This window comes from Alligator sinensis, unplaced genomic scaffold (genome assembly GCF_000455745.1).
Source record: "Alligator sinensis unplaced genomic scaffold, ASM45574v1 scaffold1750_1, whole genome shotgun sequence".
NCBI classification, from domain to species: Eukaryota; Metazoa; Chordata; order Crocodylia; family Alligatoridae; genus Alligator; species Alligator sinensis.
The window spans coordinates 33377-44252 of record NW_005843603.1 but is presented as its reverse complement, the minus strand read 5'-3'; the positions used below and the strand labels follow the sequence as shown (position 1 = coordinate 44252).

Sequence of the window (10876 nt, the reverse complement as noted above, 5' to 3'; positions counted from 1 at the left end):
AGAGGGTACGTCGAGGATTGTGCTCGGCGACGGGGAGAAGAATCAATAGGTGATCAGTCTATCGATCAACAAAGCCGCAAGTCAGATCTCTTTAGAGGCACTCTGCAGCATGCTCAAAGTTCTCTGACTTGGGCGGAAGTCGCACGGAATTTTAAACAGCCAGCAAGCCAATCACTAGCCGCCACGTAGGAATAATTTAGAACTGGCCAATAGCGGAACACAAATTTGCATTCAAATGGCGGGAACTCTCTTGCACCGAGGTTTTTCTGTTGCAACAAAAACCTTTTGCTGTGCAAGAGGCTCTCATGCGGCGGGAAAATTCCATCGTGCCGAGGCACCAAAATCACTAGGTTGTGACAATCACTTTTGTTATATGATGAGTATTTGCTTTATCTGCTGGTATAGATCATTATTGAGCTTATTGAAAACAGCTCAATAGTGAGCTACCATTACTATCTCAATAGCTCACAAAAGTTAATAGCTCAATAGCTTGCATAAGTAATATAGCTACAATGTCTCAATAATGAACATTAGTTTGTTATTTATGGGATGTCGAATTTGTCAGTCTCTCAGTTATTATTTGTCAATCTCTGAGTTGTTATTGTAAATAATACATTATTGTAAATAGTTACTTAGTGTGTGGTCTGGTGGGGGGAGCACCATGGGAGAGCGCTCCAGTGAGTGGTGCTCCCAGCCTGTAGACAGAGTGGGAGTAGATGGAGACCTATTGGCACCCCAGGATCCCAAAAACTTGGACATGGCTGTGGGTAGTGCTGCCACCAGGGTCACACAACATTGGTATAAAAGTGTGTGCATACATATACACACATACTCATACTTCTGTGTGTGTGTGTGTGTGTGTGTGTGTGTGTACACACACATACATGTAGGTATGTACATGCAGTACATCAAAATTACACACGTGCAAAATAATAGATATTTGAATATCAGCAGATGTGTTTACATCCATATAATGCGACCTTGAAAACTAAGTTGTGAGCTGTGTATATTAATGAAGGCATCCTCATGATATCGAGGTCCCCTACATCTGCTACACAATATAGATAATACACATGTATGCTTTATGATAGTGTTTATGTATGTGTTTTACAGTGCATCCTTTTTTTCCACATGAAAAAGATCCCTCAATGCTGGTTAGTAAGATTTTCATCTACTCTTCCATTTTGCAATAAAGGCACATTTTAAATGCAGGTCAAACTTTATTATGTCAGCTGCTCACTGTACGGGGGAGGGGTGCAGGCTGGAAAAGATTTACAAGCAGCTGGGTTTATTAAGAAATATTTTACTTCTTGTTGAACTACCAAAGCAGGGGCTGAGTTTCCAATCGAACCCTGCAGTGAGTTTAGAATGGTGACTTGACAGATACGTTTATTATTAAAACCTCAGCATCCAGTGATAAGGATATATCCGCTACACGGGAAGAGCAGACAGGCTCTCGGCCCATCTTTGAGATCATAAATCACACACAAGTAATTGAATAACCACAGTGGTGGTGTGGGTGTGGTGGGACAGGGAGGCAGCAGTTATCATTTCATTTCCTAGCCTATTTACATAGCAAACAATTCAGGAAGGGACAAACAAGTTGTCTTCAAACCCACTGGACCTCCAATGCCTCAGTAGAAGCCCTGCTGACATAAGTAATCTCCTGGTGATTTATTTTAATAGTTTTACAAAGCACATTTGTCGTCTTTTTAATATTGCAAGTTTCCATTTAATGAAGCAGCTGAGAGGCATGAGTGTGGTGTTAGTGCTACTTTCTGCAGTGCTGTCTGGTACACTCACTGCGGCTCAGCGCACCTGCCCCAAGAACTGCAGATGTGATGACAAAATTGCGTACTGTGAATCTCACGCGTTCAGAGAGATCCCTCGGAATATTTCTGGAGGATCTCAAGGCTTATCGCTGCGCTACAACAGCATCCAGAAGCTTAAATCAAATCAGTTTTGGGGCCTGAATCGGCTCATCTGGCTTTATCTTGGCCATAATTACATCATGTCTGTGGAGGAGGATGTGTTTCAGGGGATCTGAAGGAACTAATCCTGAACTCCAACAAAATTACTCATCTGCACAACAAAACATTTCACCTGGTCCCTGACCTCCGCAACCTGGATCTTTCTTACAACAAGCTGCAGGTGTTATAGTCAGAGCAGTTTAAGGGCCTTCGCAAACTCTTGTTCTTGCACTTGCGTTCCAACTCGCTAAAAATGGGACCAGTCTGAGTTTTTCAGGATTGCCGGAACCTTGATTTTTTTTGTTCCTGGATTTGGGCTATTACCGTGTGCGGAGTCTGTCTCGCAATGCTTTTGCTGGCCTCCTGCAGTTAACAGAGCTCCATCTAGAGCACAACCAGTTTTTTTTAAGATCAGCTATAGAACACAACCAGTTTTCTAAGATCTGCTTGCCCCACTTTCCACACCTCTTCAACCTTCGATCTATTTATTTGCAGTGGAATAGGATCTGGTCTGTTAGCCCAGGGTTAATGTGGACTTGGAGCTCCTTGCACAACTTGGATTTATCGGGGAATGACATGATGGGAATAGAGCCCAGGACGTTACGACACCTGCCCAACCTGCACAAGCTGAACTTGGATGCCAACAAACTCACCAGTGTCTCTCAGGAGACCATCAATTCATGGCTTTCACTAATATCAATCTCTCTGTCTGGAAATCTGTGGGAATGTACGCAAACCATTTGCCCTCTGTTTACTTGGCTTAAGGATTTCAAGGGGAATAAAGAAAGCACTATGATATGTGCGGGCCCTAAGCACATGCAGGGTGAGAAGGTGAACGATGCTGTGGAAATTTATAATATCTGTGCTGAAATCCAGGTGGCGGTTACTGAAAGATCATACCAGGCACCTAAAATGCCCCAGAAGCCACTTTTTATTCCCAAACCTACCCTTTCTAAACTGGAAAGTAATCAGCCAACCTCCGTTATGCCAAGTCCTTCTCCGGACCTGCCGGCATCTGGAGTGGAACCGGAGTACGAGCGTGTTTCCTTTCACAAAATTGTTGCTGGGAGCGTGGCCCTCTTTCTTTCAGTGGCTATGATTTTGTTGGTTATCTACGTGTCGTGGAAGTGCTACTCATCCAGTGTGAAACAACTCCAGCAGCACTCTCTTATGAAGAGTCGCAGAAAAAAGGCCAGAGAGTCTGAAAGGCAAATGAACTCCACTTTGCAGGAGTATTATGTGGACTACAAGCCAACCATGGGTGTATCCGTTAATGGATATGCACCCTGCGCATACACCATCTCTGGCTCCAGGGAATGTGAGGTATGAACCCCGATCCTCCTAAAACCATTTCAGCAGCTGGGAAGGAGAGGTAAATGTTTGAACCTTTTGCGGCTTTTTTAATCACTAGAAAGATTAATGAGCCTTTGTGCTTTTGGGAGTGCTCAGTGGGAAAGGTTAATTAATTAAATGACAACAGTTGGAGAAGTGCCGGTGGTTATTTTCAACAGTGCAGACTTGAAAGAGGTTCATCCAAGGATGAGATTAAGTTGGAATACATTTAACATGGCTATTTATCTAGAGCTTGAATTTCCTCTTGCCAGGACCCATTTTACACCAGTTGCTTTACGGGCAGTGCCAGATTATGACATGCTGAGGCCCTAAACTATGTCCATCTTTAGAGGCTGCATCCGATGAAAATAATCCAGTGTATGTATACTTTTGTCACATAAGGACGAAAATGTCCACGTTTAGAGAGTCATTTTCCCATATCTCCTTTATCTCCTTTATTTACTGACTGCTTATTATAAAACTTGACATTGAGTTGGTTTTCTTTTTCTTATTTAGAGGCCCCTCATAGTGTGAGGCCCTGAAGTGTAGTTTAAGCCTAAATCCAGGACTGTTTACGGGAGTCACTAACAATGTGCACTGGTGTAACTGGGAAGGGATTAAGGCACCTGCTGGTCTAGGGAACACAAAGTAGAATGCTTGGGTGGGGGAAAATCTGTATAGTAGGGTCTGTATTGCATCTGGTGGCTTCTCCAACCTTTTTGACAGGGGTTAAAAAAGATGATGCTGTTTCTCTTTTCCATATTCAGTCTGCAGTTCAGGGATATAATTGAGCACAATGAGACTTAAGTGATTTAAGCCAGTGCTTAAGTGCTCTGCTGAATCAGGATGGATGGGAGCTCTTGTTTATGGACTTGACTGAACTTGGGTCCTAAAGTAGGGCATAAGTCAAAAGTAATATTTGCAAATACCTGGTTTGGTGTGTTTTGCTGTAAAGATTCAACTGAGAGGCCAAGAGATGGCAGAAGGGGATGTAGCTCAGACTTGCACCCTTTTACATGAGATGTCGTTTTGGCTCTGTAAGTATAAGTAAAAAAACTGTCAGTCATTGGGGAGCGTGTGTGTGTGTGTGTGTGTGTGTGAGGAGCATATACGCATGTGTATATGTTGAGCTGTAATTTTGTAATAATTAGGACACTAATAAATAAGAAAGGGTTGTACTTTAGATCCCCATGGCCCATTTATACATGGTAAGATGGATTTGTGTTATGCCATTTCAACAGACTTCTTAGGACAACTGACTTTCTGCTTATGTGACATTGTGTGTCTGCTGCTGTGGTGTTAAAGCCAGGTTACACTTAGCTTTTCTTATCACTGTAAGCATCCATATGGGAAACATGAACGGCCTGTTGTGGCTGCTTCCCATCCCTGGAATTCTCAATGACTTCCGCAGGATGGGTTTAAACCAGGTTAGGGCTTGGACAGTGTTTTTTGACGTTCAGATATGCTAAAATTTAAGGTCAAGATTGGTTAAGTGTAACAATTTCAGGGATATAATTGAGCACAATGAGACTTAAGTGATTTAAGCCAGTGCTTAAGTGCTCTGCTGAATCAGGATGGATGGGAGCTCTTGTTTATGGACTTGACTGAACTTGGGTCCTAAAGTAGGGCATAAGTCAAAAGTAATATTTGCAAATACCTGGTTTGGTGTGTTTTGCTGTAAAGTTTCAACTGAGAGACCAAGAGATGGCAGAAGGGGATGTAGCTCAGACTTGCACCCTTTTACATGAGATGTCGTTTTGGCTCTGTAAGTATAAGTAAAAAACTGTCAGTCTTTGGGGAGCATGTGTGTGTGCGTGTGTATGTGTGTGTGTGTGAGGAGCATATACGCATGTGTATATGTTGAGCTGTAATTTTGTAATAATTAGGACACTAATAAATAAGAAAGGGTTGTACTTTAGATCCCCATGGCCCATTTATACATGGTAAGATGGATTTGTGTTATGCCATTTCAACAGACTTCTTAGGACAACTGACTTTCTGCTTATGTGACATTGTGCGTCTGCTGCTGTGGTGTTAAAGCCAGGTTACACTTAGCTTTTCTTATCACTGTAAGCATCCATATGGGAAACATGAACGGCCTGTTGTGTCTGCTTCCCATCCCTGGAATTCTCAATGACTTCCGCAGGATGGGTTTAAACCAGGTTAGGGCTTGGACAGTGTTTTTGACGTTCAGATAACCAATCTTGACCTTAAATTTTAGCATAAGTGTAACAATTGATTTTGAGTGATCAACTGGAGATCCTTTCCCAGGACCTGATCTTTTGAGCACTTTTCTGAAGATCAGGACCCTTTAAGATATATGAATTTGAGCACCCAAAAGCACCAGTCACTTTTGGAACATGTTTGCTCTAATGAGCCTGATAAAAAGTAGAAGTCTGTGCTTTGTGTTTAACTTGCTTGAAGCAATATCCCTGCTGAAATCAAGGGACCTTGCATATCCTCGCCATTGCCACCAGAAGTAGTGTGAATTAAGGTATGGTATCACTGTCAGCAGTGGTACAGAAAAAAACAACTCAGTGGGATTACTCTGGGTTTGCCTTGGTATCAGTGTGACCCCCAAGACCTCCTTCTCTTGTCACTCCTGGGTTTGGTTTTTAAATCCAGTGTAGCTCCATTAGCTTCAATGAGATTCCCTTTGATTTATGCCAGCAGAACTCAGAGGAGAATCGCATCTCTAAAGAACGAGTCAAAATCCAGTATCTGAGTGGCATGACCACTAAGAGACACAGGAGATGCTATATGTCTGAAGTTATTTAAGGTTTGAAAATCTCTAATTGGTGTGTGATCATGGCAATTGAGTAAAAAGGTGTGTGTTTTACCACGGGGTAGTAAACAAGGGGGTTTATATTGCATATTTTCTCCAGGCCTATAGTAATCATAATATGAGATTAACAATAATGAGACTTCAGGCCATGGTGATGCTGCAGTAAAGGTCATCTGCTGGGAAGACAAAGTCTGAGCATGTGTGACCGATTGCCTTGCAAAGAAGGATCGTTCAAGTAAGTTTTTAAGACCATTTGTACAAGTGCAAGATGGCCTTTAACAGTAAATGCTCAAGTCTTTCTTGTGGATTTAGAAAGCAGGGGTAGCTGAAGATTAGTGTGCTCACAAATTATACAAGTTCAGATGCAAGTAGCAAAGAGCACAATAAAGGAAATGTAATATAAAGGTATTTAATCAGAAATTGGCATTTAAATGGATTCTGATGCAATCTTAAGAAGGACAGGGCAATCCATAGTATTAGCTAAATTATTAGTTGCAAGTCAGCACAGTTCCATGACCTGCATTAGTACGTCTGTGTACCTGAGCTGAGATCTGGCCCTGTAATTCCTACAAATTACATGTGTAGACACAAATTACGTGTGTCACCTCTATCCTTGGAAAGGTCTTTGAAAAAATTATGAAGGATAATAATTGTGGGAGCCCAGCGGAAAAATCAATGCAGCATGGATTTGTAGCAGGTAGATGATACCTGACCAATCTGGTTTTGTTTTATGACAGCGTCACAAAACGCTTAGACGCAGGAGTAGAGGTGGATGTTGTTTTCTCGGATTTTAGCAAGGGCTTCCATACGGTGTCTCATCCCATTCTCATAAATACATTTAAGAGGCTGTGACATAGATGTTTACACGGTCCGGTGGGTGGCAAATTGGCTTAGCAGTCACACCCAGAGAGTGGTAGTAGATGGGTCGTTATCGACCTAGAAGGATGTGGGGAGTGGAGTCCCACAGAGTTTGGTCCTTGGACCTGTAGTCTTCAATGTCTTCATCAGTGACTTGGATGTGGGTGTGAAGTGTACTCTGTCCAAGTTTGCATACAATACTAAATTGTGGGGTGAAGTGCACACTCTGGAGGGTAGGGAATGATTGCAGGCAGACCTGGACAGGTTGGATAAGCAGGCACTACACAATAGGATGCAGTACAACAAGGACCAATGCAGAGTACTGCACCTAGGGCGCAAGTATATCCAGTACATGTACTGGATAAGAAGTGACCCTCTCAGCAGCACAGCAGCGGAAAGGGATCTCGAAGTCGCAGTGGATCCAAGATGAACACGAGTCGTCAGTGTGATGAAATCACCAGGAAAGCTAACCGCACTTTATCGTGCACCAGCAGATGCACAATGAATAGATCCAAGGAGGTGATACTTCCTCTCTCTGCGGCATTGGTCAGACCGCAGTAGGAGCACTGCGTCCAGTTTTGGGCACCGCACTTTAAGAAGAATGTTGATAGACTCGTGGGTCCAGAGGAGGCCGCTCATATTGTTAGGAGCTTACAGGAAAAGCCCTATGAGAAGAGACTCATGAGGGACCTGAACCTCTTCAGCCTCTGCAAGAGAAGGCTGGGAGGTGATCATGTGGCCGCCTAAAAATTGATTAGGGGGACACAGCAAGGGATCGGAAATGCTCTGTTCCCCAGGGCACCTCTTGGGGTAACAAGGAACAGTGGTCACAAACTGACAGAGCAGATTTAGGCTGGACATCAGGAAAAACTTCTGGGTAAGGGTGGCCAAAATTTGGAATGGGCTTCCAAGGGAGGTGGTGCTCTCCCCTGCCCTGGGGGTCTTTAAGACAAGGCTGAATAGGCATCTGTCTGGGGGCATCTGACCCAGCGCTCTTTCCTACCCAGGCAGGGGGTCGAACTCAATTCTTTGAGGTCCCATCCGACCCCAGCATCTAAGACTCTATGAATTTCAACGGTGCGTTGGAGAAGTGCAGATGTATGCATCTGTCCTGTAGTCTTAACTTTGGACAGGCGCTTGGATAGAATTCACCGGATTAGATTCCTCGGGGTGGATTCTCCTCTCTCCCCGCCGCTCTGAACCTAGAGTAACTTTGCCAAATGCAGTGCAGATATTCTAGATTTGTACTAGGGGAAGAGTCTTGTTTTTTTCTTTCAACAATTGGAGGGACCGACCGACTCCACATGATCGCCACGGGTCACACGTTTGCAGGCACGTACGGTCAAGTTAATTTTATTTACTCAAACAGCCGCCTTCTCAGATCTCTCCATAAAACTCCCATCTCCCCAGTGTCTACCGAAGGCATGAGCATGGCTGCCGGCTGGTGTTCTGTCACCTCTGCTTCTCATGCTGAGGATTATTTCCCCTATTTCCCTCTGTTTCCTAGCATGTTGTCTGCCAGTTGATATTTGATTGGTAAATTGTTGGGGGAAGGACCTGCCTTTCCATGACTGCTTGTACAGCACCTAGCGTAGTGTGGCATTGATGTCTCCAGCCCCTACTGTAATGCAAGTATTAAATAAGAAGCATTTGTTTCAGTGTATCTGTTCATGTGAACAAAGTTAAGCCCGTGTATAAATATCTGCTGGATTGAGGATTGAAGTTGACCCTGTATTTCCATGATGATTTAGTATACCTTGACTATTAGTAGAGAAGACTAGAAAAGACATTAAAGCACCTGATCATTTGAAGACTCATGTAACATCCATAATCCCCTGCTATCTTCAGCTTGGATTTAACATTTTTTCATCCCTATAGCTACCAGGTTCAACTTGTAAAAGGACAGATGTGCTCTGTACAGCACTTATCAATCGGGAAAAGAATCTTCCTCAGTATCTTCAGCAAAAAAAAAGTTTCATAACTGGGGAAAAGGGGAAGTGGAACATAACACTATTAATAATTGATGCATTCAGACAGACAGACAGTCCGAGAAGACTCATATTTGTGAGAGAGAGATGCAACTCAGGGCTGTCTTTCAGCAGTCCTGACTGGCTCATTCATTGTTCCCATGCTCAGCTTTCACACACAAGAAAGATTTAGAGGCAAAATAAGGTCAGGGTCGCAAATATATATATTTATTTATTTATTTATTTATTTATTTATTTATTTTTTTAAGGACACACTGAAGTGGCTCAAGTTTTTATTGATTCCACTTTGTCTTTATGTAAATCATTGCCTGTCTTCAAAAATTCTTCCTATCTATTATTTTTTCAGAGGCAAAAGTGACCATCTCATGGTTTGAAAAATGTGTGGGCAGCAGGGAAGAAAGGATTAGTTAACTCACCTTTCCATTTATAACCAGTGGACGGTTCCTGAATGTTTTATCAATGGAAATTAGAGATAGTTGGTGATTCCTAAGGGCTGTGTAGGATGCCCCTGTTGTTTTCACAGTGTGGATTTTGTGGTTAAAAGGGCCTGGCTACATTTTATACCTAACCCCCCATTTTCTTCTGGCAATCAAGAATTGAAGCAGTGCATCTTAGATTCCAGCTCAGGACAGCACTCGATCATGTAAGCAGCCCCAAATACTTCAGGGACTCCTGTCACCTGCTTAAAGCAATGTGTGTTTTTAGAGAGCTTCCCTGAACCAGGGCATAACCTTGCAAATAAGAGAACAACAGAAGCAAGTTATATGACTGCATTTACAAACTGGGCTTTCGGAATGACTCTCTCAAATGCAGGTACAGAGTCAGATTCAGCCTTGTTGTAAATGGGTGTAAATCCATTGGCACCCGGTGATGTCAAATCACAGCACCTGGCTCATCATATTCTGTTTAGTCTACTGGCAAGCCTTGCTAAATAATGCCATGCTTATGATTTTGGCTCTTGCTCTTCTGTTAGCCAGCTGCAGCTGCTTTATTTTGGTATTTGCCTTGTGTACGTGCCGGTATACAACCTGCGTTTTTCTCACTTATTTGCATGAGTGCTCAGACTGCACTTAAAAGGCAATTGTTTTTATCAACCAAAGTATACTATCACGCATGTATACTGATCTGCACCATGCCGCTGTGTGTTGGGATGGGGTCCTGCTACAAAGATGGTTGCTTCCTTCAAGTGGAAGTTTGCTGGCTTACTGCTTTTCAGGATCAAAGCTATAAAATAACAAGAATAACAACACCCAACAAATTAAAAAGTGATCTTTTTTTTCCTTGTAAATTGAGAAGTTGAAGCAAAAACATTCAAGATATCGCTGACATGAACCTTGACTTGCCACTTTTATAGGTTCACTTTTTAATCTAACCACATCTCAACGTTTGGCAAATGAGGCTGCCTGTTCAGACAGGACAGCATCCCGTGCCTGATGTTCCCAAGCATTTTCATTGGGATCAAAAATGAGGAAGTCATTGCTTCCATTCATACATGCTAACTTGGTCACATTATATTATGCTCATCCACCTTATCCTTTCGTCAGTAGGAGGAGATAAAGCACTGAAGGACTGTAATGTTTAAAAACCTGTTAAGAATCTATAGATCTGTTCCCTGCAAGACTATTTTGAAAAGGAAGTGTTGGTATTAGTGCCATTTATTAGTTAATTTTTGAGCCCTGACAGCATGTATTGTTCTGTATAAGGCTCATGTTAGGGCACTCTCTGGCCCAAAGATCTTGGAGTCGAATGTCCTAATTCCTCATGTGCCCTTGACTTCAGTGGAGCCACTGATGTGTACATGGTGAGGACTTGTCTTTACAGGATCCTGGAGCACAGAGAAAACAGGAAATGGAGAAGAGGGAATAACTTGGAGGGTTTAAAAACAAATGATCCTGTTAATTTTGTTATGAATTTCCTTCCCTTAGCAAAGATGGCTGAGGAGA

The 10876-nt window shown here is 42.7% G+C and overlaps 1 pseudogene; it reads left to right on the top strand.

Annotated features, from left to right (window-relative positions):
- The first annotated feature begins 661 nt into the window (after nt 1–661).
- Nucleotides 662–10876, top strand: part of LOC102383425 — a 32595-nt pseudogene continuing 22380 nt past the window's right edge.